Genomic DNA, 14,661 nt, shown 5'->3' on the forward strand with positions numbered 1-14,661 from the left:
GTCAACATCATGAAAGCTAAGGAAACAATGAGGAACTTTCCAGGATCATGGCAACTGAAGAGAGAGAGAGAGTGAAAGGTGACAGGTAATTATGAATTCCAGAGCCTTTTACTCTAAAAAAAAAAAAGAAAATTAGCATTTGCCAGAACTTGATCATAACATATCAGTGTGGATTTCCTGATGTTAATGGTCACATGGCAATTATGTTGGAGAAAGTTCTCATTTGGAAGAAAATACTCACTGCAAAGAAGGGAGTAATTGGACACCAAATCAAATTACTTCCAAAATGGTGCAATTAAAAAAAAAAGTTACTTATACTGTAATTTTTCTGTAAGTTTGAAATTCTTAAAATGCAAACACACAAAATCCCTGATGTCCAGTTTGCATACCAAACCAATTAAAACAGAATCTCCAGGGAGGAGACCCAGGGTTCAGTTGCTTTTGAAATTCCCAGGTGAATCCAGTGTGAGCCTGAGCTGAGATGCTCAAATATAGTCCCAGAACCAGTGGAGTGAGAATCAGTGGGGTCTGTGTTAGCACAGATTGTCTGGTCCTACTCCAGACCTCTTGAATCAGAAAATCTGAGGGCAGGGCCCAGAAATCTGTATTTTAACAAGCCCATCCAGCTAGTTTTGGTTCATGCTTCAGGACCATTCACCTGGAACCTTCCTCATTCTTCGGTCCCGATTTGCTCCCAATTATCATTCCAGAGTCAGTTCAGACCCTCTTTAGATACCATTTCTGGGGCTATCTCACTATCTTAGTGTAGCCTCAGGGTTTAGAAATGATCTGTTTACACGCTGGTCACCGCCACTAGAGCTGGTCCAAGCGCTGTTTACCCAGTCCGTGGCACAGAGTGGACACCAGTGCATGCCTGTTTAATTGATGCTTAGCAGATGATTGGAGGGACATTCAGTGGTGTCCCCTGTGTCACATTTGCTTCCATTTGCATGCCCTTTGGAGATACGCAGTGATGTGTCTAACGTTGTTCTGTGATGGGAATCGGATAAGGGGGCTCCGTGGAGGCAGGGAAGATGACAAGCATTTGAAACCACATTCAGAAGCACCCCCACCCTTAGGGGAGCTGGTTCTGAAGCCTTTTACTAAAAGGTGCCTGCGAACTGCTGGGCTCTCTAATTAAACCAGATGGACTGGATGATAGCTGATTAGATTCCTGACGTACTGATCCTCCTTCTATTTACTCACGTAAATTCGTTGATGAGCCAGAAACCATCTCATTCAGGAAAAGCACCTCGCTGAATATTTTTAGAAAATTAAACTTTTATGGATGACCCAGTCTGTGAGCAGCTAAAATGCCAAAGTCTGTTTCCTATGGCACTCAGATGGTTGAGCTTTCAGCAGGGGAACCGTGAACAAGTTTGCTTCTGCAAATGTATGCCAAAACAACAGCAACAACAAATTACAGGCCCATCAGTCATTTTGGATGCAGAGAGCAGCACGTCACAGTGATCGACACAACCAGGGACTCAGGCACTTCTTCACTGGAGCTGCCTCTCACTCCTCTAGTTCCATTTGGTGGCGTCACATTTGTTGATGCTGACTCCCGAGGCACTCGGCTGTCTTGATTGGTAAGATTTCAGATTGGGGATGATGAAGTAGAGGCTGAAAGGAACACACAGTGCATTAAGACATTCATTGACAAACACATACATATAAATCCACCTACATCTGTCCGTGCATAAATACATATGCATATGCGTATCGATAATTATGTCACACTCTTTGAAAAAAATACTGATTAGAATCCATAGCTGCGCCCTGTAGAAGATAGGTAGGTGGCCCAGATTGGACCCCAGGAAAATTGTTTTGTGAACTGCATTGCTTTAGGACTCTTCCAAGACTGTTCTGCTGAGATGACAGAAGAGTGAGTAGAGTATTCTAAAGGTATGGCATGGGATGCATGGCCCTGAAGAAACATCCTTGCACTCGAGAGAGGACAAATCTCAGTCCCAAGTAAGTGCTCACACTGGGTTTGACCCGTGAAAATTGGTGCTGGTCTGGACTGACTTCCTCAGCTGAACCTGTATAATCAGAATTCTGTTCAATCACACGCAAAGAGTATTTTTGACTGCCTGATGGATTGCTAGCGGGTGTTTAGTTCAATGGCTGATGCAACATATTTAGAACATATCAGGTTTACTGAAAATATAGAAGCATTCCCTCAGAGTCAAAGCCAAGATCAGATTGTTCTCTAAAGGCATGGCAGGTCTCTGGAACGTCAGAGGGAAATAATCCCAATGTGTAACTTTCTGCTCATTTATTCACTCAGCTAGTTATTTAATACATTTCTACCTGTGCCAGATAACTATTCTAAGAGTAAACAGTGGTGGGTAAGACAGACACAATCTCTTCTTTTATGGAACTTACAATGTGTATGTGTTAACCAACCATTAAATTTGGTGAAAATAGAAATGAACAGCATTGGTAGAACTTGCAAACTAGCTGGGAGGTAAGACTCATCGTCCAGAAAGCCATCTCTGTAGAATATTGTGAAGGACTAATTGTATACTCTCAAAAATCCGTGTGTTGAAATCCTCATCCCCAGCACCTCTGAGTGAGACCTTATCTGCAAACAGGCTCTTTCAAGAGGTAATGAAGTTAAAATGAGGTGATTAAAGTACGCTCTAATCCAACATGACTAGTGTCCTTATAAGAAGAAAAAAATTGGATAAGATAACATATAGAGGGAAGATAAATTGAGTACACAGGGAGAAGATGGCCATCTCTAGGCCAAGGAGAGAGGCCCATAACAGTTCCTTACTTCACGGTCCTCAACTTTGCAGACTCCTTCATGTCAGGCATCTAGCCTCCAGAGATGTGAGACATGACATTTCTGTGATTGAAGCCACCCAGTCTGCAGTACATTGTCACATCTGTCCTAACAAATGAGTGCAAATATATTACATGCTAAAATGTGGACAGGGACTGGACTGGCTTGATTGGGTAGGGACAGGGTGAAATCACTTACACTGTTTGAGTAGCGAGGAAGGATGGCTTAATTAGTGTTCCAGGGAGAAAAACAAAAAAGAAACCGGTGCTTGGTGGAAAAAAAAACAAAAAAACCAAAACGGTTCCTGCAAACAGAGAAATCAAGATGCAAGTCTCTTTACATCCTAAGAGCTTCATCAATGTGAAAGAGGCTTCTGCCCTCTCCAGAGAACACATTCCCCTTGATGTCACCAGGGAGGATATTGAATTGTTTTGTTTTACAGCAAAACACAATGGCTTCAGGTTGGGCTCCTCCCTTCTTTTGCTCAGATATGTTAAGCTCTTCCATTGTAAGACTCTGTTTGTTCCTTATAATGTAGCCTAGACATTTCCTTCAGGCTGGGATTTAGAGTTGAAGCCCAGGAAGGCCAGAAGTCCTCACCAATGCTGTGTTTGTATTGTGCCCTGACCACCAGTGGCCCTGGGGACATCAGGACACATACTAGGCAGTGAGAGAAGCAATAGAATCGAGGACAGGTTGATGCTTTCCCATTGCCGTCCCATTGTTGATAAGCTCAGGGACGATTGGGAGGAAGGTTGGGGCATGAGCTCAAGTCAGACACTATCAACACTTGTGTGTGAGGCGATGCAGTGCTGGTGCTCAGGAGGCATAGAAACTGCTGTAGTAGGTGAGGTGCCTGCATCGATCCGTCAGCCTGGAGAGCTATCTTCATGGAGGGCTCTAACACACTGTTGTGCAAGGGGCTGATGGATAGCCTTGAGTGCTAGTTGGAAGTCCATTGTCCATCACCACATAATGCCTTCGCTCCTGTTCCCTTAGTCTCTTGAACCTCCTTCCCACTGCTTTCCAGAAAGACTTGACTAAAGGGAGGAGCAGTTGCTCCAGCCTCTGAGAGGGATCCATGCTGGGAGGAGTAAAGGGGCCCGTCCCCACTTACTCTTGTGTTACATTTGCTCATCACTTCTCTGTCTCCCCCAAGATGGAAAACACTCAGTGACAGGGATCATCCTGTAATGTTCTCTGTATCCTTAGAACCTGGTCTATGCTTGGTTCATAGTTGGCACTCAGTAAATATTGGCTCCAGGGAGAAAGGGAGGAAAAAATGCTTCATTATTGGTCTGAGCAACACCCCTTTGTGGTATAATGTGGCATAATTCAGTATAATTTGTGTAACTTAAGGCTCCCAAGAATCTCAAGTAGGACCTCTCCCTGCCCACCACCCCCTGATAACTGCTTCACCAAGAAGGTGACTCAGGTGTGCTTCTGAAGCCAGTCCTCCCAGCGGCCACTCACAGGCCACCAACCTCCACAGTGCCTGGAGACGGAGACCAGCTGTTATCCCCTACTTTCTCCTGATCCTTAGGGCGTTCGCCTGGCAAACTACTCAGGCCACTGTCTTCTCCACCAACAGGACACTGCACCCCAAGTCCTGCTGGCTGCACTTACCTCAACTGGCCACAAGGCAGCACTGCCTTCCTTAGGCTCTCCGGGCCCCATGAGTTTTTACTAGCACTTTTATTCTACTTTTGGGACCTAGGTATGAGGCCACAAGAAAAGGGACTGAATAAAAGTGCAGAAAGACTGTTCCCTCTGACCCTGACCTTGGTTCTTAATACTGTGACTGTTGAGGCTCATTTCCTCGGGTTGGGGGCTCTCCCAGGAAGCTCCCCAGAGCCTCCTGCAATCAGAAAACCTCCTCATCCCACCCTCCGCCAGCCAAACCTGAATCCTAGGGTGAGTTCCAGTTAGGCTTCCTACGCTGCTAGCTCAAGGGTATCCTCCTTGGCTGGAGGCCACACCTCAACCGATCCAGATGGGCGTATTCATGTCTTAGTTACCAAAAATAATCCATGTAGCTCCAAAAAGGCTTTAGCAGAGCATGAAAGCCATGCAGGGGTGGGAGTCAGAGGTACTTCTGTTTCAAACCAGACTGTACCAGTTGCTATGTGTGTGACTGTGAACAAGTTACTCAGACTTTATGGGCTATGTTAAATGGGATAATTCCTATCTCACGAGACTCTAGAAGGTTTACATGAGTGGAAATAGGAAATGAGGGTAGGGCGTTGCCGGAAGATAGTAGGTACTAGATCTATCTTTCTTTTCTTCTCCTCCTGTTCCCTTAAGTTAGGAGTAAGGAATAACTTGATACAGATCTTTGACTTTAAACCACCCGCTGGTGACCTCCCCTTGAATATCCTAGCGGGAGAGCCCCATCAAGGAATCCCCATCCCTGCCGTTGGAATGGATAAGTATCTGAGCTGCTTCGTACTAACCAGGGCTGAAATCCACAACTGCCCACTGAGCCTCTCGGGATGTGCTCGCAGCGCTAACTGGGCCATTCCTGCTGAGTTCAGTAGCATTCGGTAGAACTCTTTTAAGATGCTCAGAAAGGGTTTCCCATGAAGCTGAGGGAGGTACCACAGGTGAAGTGAGCTGAGCAGGGAGCAGAGGAATGGAAGGGAAACCTAGCAAGTGAGTACAACCTCCTGGCCAGGAGGCTGCTAACCAGAGGATGCCAAGTTCCTTTCCAGCACCACCCAGAGGTGGTTCGTTGCTCTAGGTCTAAGGGAAATTAACATAAACCTCTTTAGATTTCTTCCAACTTGGCAGTTTTCAGCCATTTGCTCCCACTGCCCACTTCCTCCGCTCAGCATTACCGCTGTTCCTGTGTGAGATCTCTGCATAGTGGACAGTGCCTGTGACCCATGTCCCCTGCTTGCATTGTGATGAACAGAGGCGCTCCTACACCATCACCACCCACATGAGACACACTTACTCAAGCTTCTGACTTCGTGCCTTAGGGTACAAAAGCCCAGACCAGAGTGAGAACTGATCTCCCCTATTAGCTGTTCAACTTGGGGGCAAGCCATTTACCCTCGGAAAGCTTCAGTGTCTTCTGAGTGTAAACTGAGATCGTTGTATCTTCCTCACAATTGTGAGTAAATGAGATGGTAGATGGTTTGGTCACTGTTTATAGGTGTCCTGGCAGTAGGAAGCGTGGCAGGTGTGAGAGGCCTTCACTCGTACCAGGAATACTCTCCCCACCTTTTAAGACCCTCTCTGTTCTTCATGCCTGTGAATGGCATCGTCTCCATATTGTTTTCACCATCTCCTGCAACCGTCTAATTCCCTTCGAATGCCTGTCACACCTACCTTCTGCCATTTCTTGGCCTCTTGTTGCCAGTTCTTCTGAGCAACTCTTCCGGTTTCCCGGTTTGACTATAGGCCCTTTCAGTCTAGGGCCTTTCGAGACTAAAATCACCCTTTCTAGTGAGTGTTTCAGTAATGGCTCACGGGAGCTGTGAATATCATTGCATGTCAACACTCGTGTTTGGGCAGGTGGACATGCTCAGGTTGGCAAGTGTTCATGTCCTGGTATCTGAGGCAGTGTACTAGTGTGCTGAGGACAGCTCAGAAATGGCCAAGATAAAATGGAAGAGGGAGAAATGCTACAGTGTCAAATAGAACTCTTAGGGTCATGTCCAGGGACTATACTCAGAAAAAGCCAGCTTTGATCTGTGTGTTCCGTCCGGGACCAGGTGATTACAGTTTAGGATGGATTGGGGAATTTCCATGCTGCTGGAAACACCATATGAGAACCTTCCTAGTATTTGGGTTCAACAGCAAATGCTGAGACAGAAAAAATATTTCCATCCATCTGCACTAATCTCTTATTTCCCTAGCAGTTAGAAAGAGAGAGAGGGGACGAAAAAATAAATTAAAGGCTGCATCAGAAAAAAAGCTCAAGAGCCAGGCTTACGCTCAGCCCGCTGCCAGGTCATTTTCTAGTCGGTACAGGAAATGCCAAACTTCTGCGGCTATTGGGTGGAGGTGCTGGGAATATAATCATTTGAACTGTGATAATTGAAGGCATTAAAGAAGAAAGCCCAACTGAAAAACTTCCAGAAAGGCAAAGGCACTCAGAATTCAAATCAGGTTGCTCGCATCCTCCAGTTTCTAGGAAGAAAGCTGCACTTTGTCAGGACCAGGTCTCCTTTCCATGTCCAGAGACGATCCACCCACCTGCAGCCGGTGCTCCGTGCCAAGCAAAACCCAAACCCCAGCACCTTGCTACTTACTTAAGTGCAGACCTTCCATGTATGTGTATGTAAATCCATCCGCGTGGTGGCTATATCAGTTACTGCTTTTAGGCTGGGACCCCAGGGAACATACACTTGATGAGGGCTTTGCACTTACCTTCAGTTATACAATCTGTGTCTTGTTACACTGCCCGTCAACTTAGCATGTGCTCGTGGTCGGCTTGCGCTGGCGGTTCTCGGTGCTCCTGGAACCAGGCCAGGCTGACAACATCTATCTGTGGATTTAACCATTAAAGCCGTAACGGCTTCTTCCCCCTCCTCCCTCCTCCTTGCTTTGGCCCATTCATAGCCAGAGACGTCTCTCAAAGGGAAGAGGCTTGGGCCCATATATATCCTAGGCCAGATCGAAAGTAGCGGCTCAGACCTTTGACGTGGGCACAAATGTGGTTGCTTCGTACGATCAGTACTCGGCTTTTAAGTCTCTGTCATGTCCATAATTGGATGGTAAACATTTTCCTCTTGGTACCTTCTATTTCTTTTCTTGTGGATCTTGGCTTTCAGGACCAGGTATGTTTGTATGGCAGCTATGGGAAGGTTGAAAAGGGTCCAGTACCTTCGTAAGGCCATCAGAGAACTCATCTGTGAACAGGTTTCTGTTCGGCGGCTTGTGCCATGCACGTAGTACTATGCCGGACATTGTAGTAATTTTTGATCCCTGACTTGAGGAGGCTCACCGTTGGATCAGAGGCCATACACAAACTGGAATTAAAATAAAAACTTAAAAAAAAAAAAAAAAAAAAAAAAAGAAACGAGCCTAAGATTGTATGCTAACTTACTGGAAGAAAAACTTAAAAAAAATTAATGGAAGCCATAGACACCAACATCAGCATGACACAGCCCAGGGCATGGAAGGTGAGTGAGAGAGGGTAGCAAAGAGGGAAAAGGTGTGGGGGGGGGTGGGGACTAAGAACGCAGAAAAAGTGTTCTCTGAAGGATGTGACATTGGCACTTGACCTTGATGATGGGGTCACATGTTAGAGAGGATGACACGGTAAATAAAGCTTATAGAAACTGGTAGTTATGAGAGAAGACTGAAGAGAGATGGCATGTTCTTAAATCCCAGCTCTGCTTCCTATCCCTGTGACCTTGAGTAAGTTACTTAGCCTCTTTCTTCCTCAGTCTCCCTACTTGTAAAATGATAATAATAGTGCCTGTCTCATAAGGTTGTCTTGAAGATTCCCCAAAATACCACCTAGAAAGCATGTAGCTAAAATGTGGTGATGGTGGCTGGTGATACAAAGCTCATGGGAAAGCCAAGAACAGAACTGGTCGAATGGAAGGGGCATACTGTAACCTGGTGAAAATGTGTTGCCAGGGGAAACTAGTGTGGCATTGGTTCATCTTTCCTGGTCATTTGAACCTGCAGTTGCCGGCCCCCGTATTAGATCTGATGGGCAGACATCTATTCGGCCATCTCAATGGGCCAAAGCATCAGTTGGACAACTTTTGGAGCGGGTGTTTATTTTGAATCAGATGGGAAATGTGTGACCTCAGTTAGTGATAAAGTGCCAAATAGGAAACCCCAGCACCTACTTCTTATGAGGATCGGCCAGCGTTGTGGCTGCTTTGGAAAGACAGAGGAGGAAACAACTGGTGTATTTGCTTCTGGCAGCTGTCTTGGTCACAGGGATTTCATAAGACCAACATGTTTGTCAAATGCATCAGCCATACGCTGATGATTTTATGATAAAGTAAAAAAAAAAAAAAAAAACCACTTTCTTTAACTTGTCTCTATGGAATTCTGTAATTTTGGAGTGGGAAGGGGCCTCAAAAAACTAGTCTTTGTAGCAGTGAAAGAAATAGGAAGCCAGATGTCTCCATAACCTGGGAAGAAGTGTCCAGAATCTCAGATCCTAGTTTTAGAAAATGTCTTCCTCCTTCCACAGAAAGTCTTATTTCCATTTGCTTTGAGGGCTTTTAAGGAAAACTTTTACAGTCCTCATTGGCTGCAGGAAAGGCTGCAGGAGAGGGCAGCCTCTCCTATGGTGAGCCCCACAAACCCCATTTCCAAACCCAGCAATGAGCAATGATGAGGTCTTAAGTGTTGGATGGGAGAGGAATTGAGAAAGATGTTCCTAGATGTGTCTCTACCATAAACATACATGGCAAAAGGGAACCCTCCTTCTGAGGATCATGGAATCCAGCAGCAGAAGGAACCTTCAGGATCATTGAGTATTTTTAAAAGTGTGTTCTACCAGTTTCCGAAGATGTTTCAAGGTGTTACATGTCACAATCTACTAAATTTGGAAATGATTACTTGAGCAACAATAATAGGTCTGTTTGCCACAGGAATTTCAGAGTCTCTAATATGCTACCATTAGCATTGTGACTTTCCAAGAAAGGGATATAAGCATGAGCCCAATTTATGGGGTTTTTTTTGTTGTTGTTGCTCTTGTGTTGTTTTTTTATTTTTGTGAAGAACTCTTTTCATGTTATGGCTCCTGGCAGTATTTCTTAGGATTTGTGTTCTGTAGAGCTTCAGGAACCTCTGATTTTGTCTAGTGCCTAAGTTTACCTATGAGGATATTGGCACAAAGTCATTATCAAATTCATGATTGAACTAGGATTCAAGCCCAGGTCTCTTGAGCCTCCTTCAGAGTTGCAGAACTCAAAGTAGGCAGATGAAGCTGCCCACTTTATCTGCAGTTATCTGAATGTTTCAGGAAAACCATGGTTTTAAAAATACTTACCTTGACCTCTTTGGATCTATATTTCCATTTGTCACTCTACCTGTCATACAGAGGCAAGTGGTCACAGAATATGTAATACAGTCCTCTGTCCAATAGACCAAAAAAAAAAAGAGAAAAGGAACACTTAATTTCTATTCCTTCTTCACAAAAGTGCCCAATAAGATTGGCTCTGTTGTAGAGGCTGGTAATCCTGGTTTTGAAGTTTCCACAATCCTCCACATAATTAGCCTTGGAATGTGTTCATAATGATCTATATTAGCAGGTAGAGTTTTAATGGGTGCGCCACTTTGCAGACAAGAGCAGTGTCCGAAGGGTTTTGGTACTCTGGTTTGTTGGGAGAGATTCCAGCTCACATGGTTCAGAATGGTCAGGGTCCTTGCTTCTCTGTCATATGTTGCCAGCCACCCAAGAATGTGCCTGAGCCAAGTTGCTCTGCAAACCTGTTGAATGGACAACTGGGATGGTGTCCTCTTGTAACCAACAATCAGGAGGCCCCTTCAGGCATAGTACATTTTCCAAGTAATTCATTTGGTGGACATAAGCTGAGTTCGATTTTCTTAAGACAGCAATGGCCACCATTATTGCTTAGCTGTGAGTTCCCATGCTAGGCATTTAACATATGTTTTATCTCATTTATTCCTCGTGACAGCCATTGCCAAGTCCTAGTTACCTGACCTCGAATAAGACAATTTAATCCCTTTGTGCTTGAGTTTCCTCAGGGGGGTTGGGAAGATTGAGTACAGAGAGGTAGGATTAAAAGAGCATCTATCTCATGTTCGCATATAGTAGGCACTTAATAAATAGTCATTTATTGGGGCAGAATTTATATTGTATAGGATTTTATAAAATCCCATTTTCCTCCTTCCCTACCTGTAGCCAAGGCAGTTGGGCCATAGTAATATTGTAGATAGTCATACGTTTGGGTAAAGAGGCAGCAGACCACATTAGTCTGCTAAATCCAGAATGGCTCTTTTTATCAGGACGAAATGGAATTTGATTGTCCATACATGCAAAGGCTCAGGTAATTTGAGTCTGATGTTTAATCCAGTATGAACATCCTTTGTATGAAATCACTGCCATCACCACTTTAAGAAAGTTAATATTTATACCAAACATCTTCTGTAATGAGATAGGAACTTTTGACCACCCAGAAATCTAGCTCGGATTTTAGATTTGCATGCTCCCATAGTCAGGTTTCGGAATGATTTCTTTATCCAATTGGAGAAATAAAGTACATGCACTATTTCAAAGGAGACATTGAATCAAAGCAGATCACTCATTATCCCCTTCTCAAAGTATTCTGGTTGCGCAAAATAAAAGAGTGCTCTGAAATCAAACATATCACGTAGATACTTTTGAATATTTATTATGTTTATAAAGCTCCTTATAAGACAAACCATGAAAGGCAGGTGACCTGATGGGATGATATTGTGAGACCAAGTATTTACATTTGAGAGGAACATGTAGCAGTTTCCCGGGGTAAATGGGTAATTCTTCCAGAGTAGTCTCTGCCCCTGTTGGTGCTTCTCCTTTTTCTATCACCCTCCCCTTTGCTTCCATCTAATTATATCTTACCATTGAAGACCAAGATGAAGTGGCATCTCCTCTAGGAACCCTTCTCTGGCCTCCAGGTGGACTTTGTCCATTTTCACGTTGAGCCCTTTGCCTACCTGTATCTCAACCATGAGCGCCTTCTTCTGGAATCATTAGTGTGTGAGTCTGTCTGTTCTGCCGAACCGCAGCTCTCTGCAGGGCCTGAGCAAAGTGGCCCTTGTGTCTTTGTTTACCAGGCACAATAACTCGGGTTATCAATAAGTGGGTCATCAGTAAGTGTCTATTTAAAGAAACAACAAATCCTGGACGGTGGGCTCCACCATTGCATTGCTGGGAAAAAGAGCCAAGGGGTTAAATGGTGTCAGGGAATGGATGGAACCGTTTCTAAAAAGACCTCTTGGATTTACTAGTTCTTTCATGCTGGAAGAAAGATGGTAGGCACAGTGGAGTCCTCACCTGCCTTTCCTGGCAAAGTTCCTAACCGTGGGTGTTGAGAGGATGTTAGTCTTCTCTCCAAAAGGATCGTAGGCTGTGTTCACATTTTTTAAGTGCTCGGGTAGCCCCCACGGTATCTATTTCAGTAATAGGCACATTGTAATAATACCTGACTTGAATTCATATCATAGTATAGTCAGTCATTTATCATTGTGCGTGTCTGTCTCCCCTGCGATCCTAACTCACTTTTGAATCACCACTCTTTAGTGCAGTGGCTGGCACTTGGCAAGGATGCTGCTAACAGTCTATGAATGAATGGGTGGATGGAATGCATGAAAAATACATGAAGCCGTTTGTATCATACCTTATAGACTTTATGGTACCTTCTCTGCAGATCTCACTTGATTTAATCTGTACAGCAATACTATAGGGCTGATGTGACTAGGGTTATTAGCCCACTTTATAGTTACAGAAATTGACCATCAGAAAGTTTAGATAACTTGTTCATGACCTCATATCTGATCAAGAATGGGACTTAGGCTCAGGACTTCCAGTGTTTGAGTCATAGATTCATGGCTCTAACTCATAGTTCCCTCTACAATTTCTGATAGACTGGCTATATATTTGGTGGTTGAAGAGATGATGGGACTTGATAAGCTACTTTTCCCAGGATAGGAGGAGTAATTATAATAACAACGGCAGTTCCTATTTATTGAGTCCTTACATTGGGTACGTAGTAAATGCCAAGCACTTGACCCAAGTCATGCTGACTAACACACTCCAAGGTAGCTACTATTGTTAATTTTGTTTCCCACAGGAGACTGAAATATGGGATGTTTACATAACATGTGCCTGGTCACAGAGCTGGTTCATAGTAGAGGCAAGATTTGAACCTAGACAGTTGGTGTTCAAAGCCTCTACTCTTTTTTTTTTTTTTTTAATGTTTGTTCATTTTTGAGAGGGAACATGTGAGGGGCAGAGACAGAGGGGACAGAGGATCCCAAGCAGATGCAGGGCTCAAACCCATGAACCCCCACTAACTGCGAGATGATGAGCTGAGCCGAAGTCACGCTTAACCAACTGAGCCATTCAGGTGTCCTACAAAGCCCCTACTCTTAAACCGTTCTCCTATACTTCTTCCCTTGAAAGACCAGTTTTCTTCTAAATTGTCATTGTTTTCCTAACAGGCCAACACCTTGTGAGTAATTTTGATCTTGGGCACATTATCTAACTTACCTGGGCTTCTGCTTCCTGTTTTGTAAAATGAAGAAATTAATATCTCCCTTTTGGAATTGCTGTGAGGATAAAATGGTAATACATGAAGAATGTGCTTTGTAAGCTATAAAGCATTATACAAATGAAAGTTATTATTGCTTAGTGAAAAAAAAGGCAACAAGCTATTGTGATAATAATTCGATTGAACAAGTGTTTATCGAGTTCATACTGTGGGCAAGGCATGATCAAAATGAGAGAAATACTTCTATTCATCACTGAACATAATGCTATCAAATTTCCAGCCAGAGAATCTACTTCCCCTGCTTCCTTCTGTTATAAACCTGCTGGTGAAATTACCTAACAAGAAAGAAAACAAAACCATGTAAAGCAATCTTGTTTAAAATGGTGCCAGTGATTACAATGTGTTTTCTGATTTTCTGTTTTCAGTAATGCACCATCCTACGTAAAAGCTTGCCTACCATTATTGTAATTTCAGGCGTCCTCTGGCCCCTTTGGAGAGTATATGTATGTAAACTGTTGTGTTCTCAATGGAATAAACAAAATGGATAAACTAAAAACAGTGCCACAAGGAAGAACTAGGGAGGCATCGGGACTGTCAGGGTTGAAAGTTGGGATTCTTGGTTGGGTCCCATCCTCCTTCAGATACATCCTGGCTTCATGGCCTTGGGCTTCGATGACAAGGGTTATTATCCCATCTTGTAGATGCAGAAATTGCCCATCCGAAAGTTTAGATAACTTGTTCGTGACCTTATGTCTAATAAAGAGCCAGGCCTCATACCCATGACTTCCAGTGCTTGGGCCACAGACTCATGCCCCTAACTAAGAGCTTCCTCTGTAGTCTCTGATAGACTGGGTGAGCCTCCACTGCTTTACCAGCAATGTGCAACAGTCACAACTTGGTGAAAACAGTTCATGAAATCCTTCTTACTATAGAAATGTGATTCTTACTTTGTGTTGAATTCACAAGAGTATTTAGCATCTTGTTGAAAATAATTGCATGACAGCACCAGGAATCTTGAAGGTGTAAAGTCAATGTCCAATTAAACTTCTGTATGATAACAGTTCAACAGCTAAAATGTATTGAGAGTCGAGGAGCGCCTGGGTGGCTCAGTCGGTTAAGCAGCCGACTTTGGCTCAGGTCATGATCTCGTGGTCCGTGAGTTCGAGCCCCGCGTCGGGCTCTGTGCTGACAGCTCAGAGCCTGGAGCCTGTTTCAGATTCTGTGTCTCCCTCTCTCTGACCCTCCCCTGTTCATGCTCTGTCTCTCTCTGTCTCAAAAATAAATAAACATTAAAACAAATTTAATAAAAATAAAATGTATTGAGAATCGAATATATAACCAACATAGGCTTTAGATGTATTGTGGAATCATGTTAATAGTTCTTAATCTGAAATCCCAGCAATTGTAATAATACACTTAATACATATAAATGAAGATTGTTTTTAAAAAATGTAAAACCCAGGGGTGTCACGGTGCCTCCGTTGGTTGGGTGCCCGAGTCTTGATTTCAGGTCAGGTCATGATCTCATGGTTCATGACTTCAAGCCCTACATCGGGCTCTCTGCTGACAATGCAGAGCCTGCTTGGGTTTCTCTCTCTCCTTCTCTCTGTGCCCCTCCTCTCTGCCCCTCTCTCTCTACCAAAATAAATAAAGTTTAAAAAACGGAAAAAAAAT

The 14,661-nt window shown here is 43.8% G+C and overlaps 1 protein-coding gene and 1 long non-coding RNA gene across 3 annotated transcripts in view; both read left to right on the forward strand.

Annotated features, from left to right (window-relative positions):
• Nucleotides 1–14,661, forward strand: part of RORA (RAR related orphan receptor A) — a 722,413-nt gene that overhangs the window by 254,639 nt on the left and 453,113 nt on the right. The window lies entirely within an intron of this gene.
• On the forward strand, nucleotides 5,795–7,859 carry LOC123582918. Of its 2 annotated transcripts, XR_006704648.1 has the most exons (3): nucleotides 5,795–5,906; nucleotides 6,658–7,069; nucleotides 7,573–7,859. It is a non-coding gene; the product is annotated as an uncharacterized LOC123582918 (long non-coding RNA). The 2 variants fall into 2 exon arrangements; XR_006704647.1 differs by lacking the exon at nucleotides 5,795–5,906 and having other exon boundaries at nucleotides 5,916–7,069.

Source organism: Leopardus geoffroyi, chromosome B3, assembly GCF_018350155.1.
Source record: "Leopardus geoffroyi isolate Oge1 chromosome B3, O.geoffroyi_Oge1_pat1.0, whole genome shotgun sequence".
Taxonomy (NCBI): Eukaryota; Metazoa; Chordata; class Mammalia; order Carnivora; family Felidae; genus Leopardus; species Leopardus geoffroyi.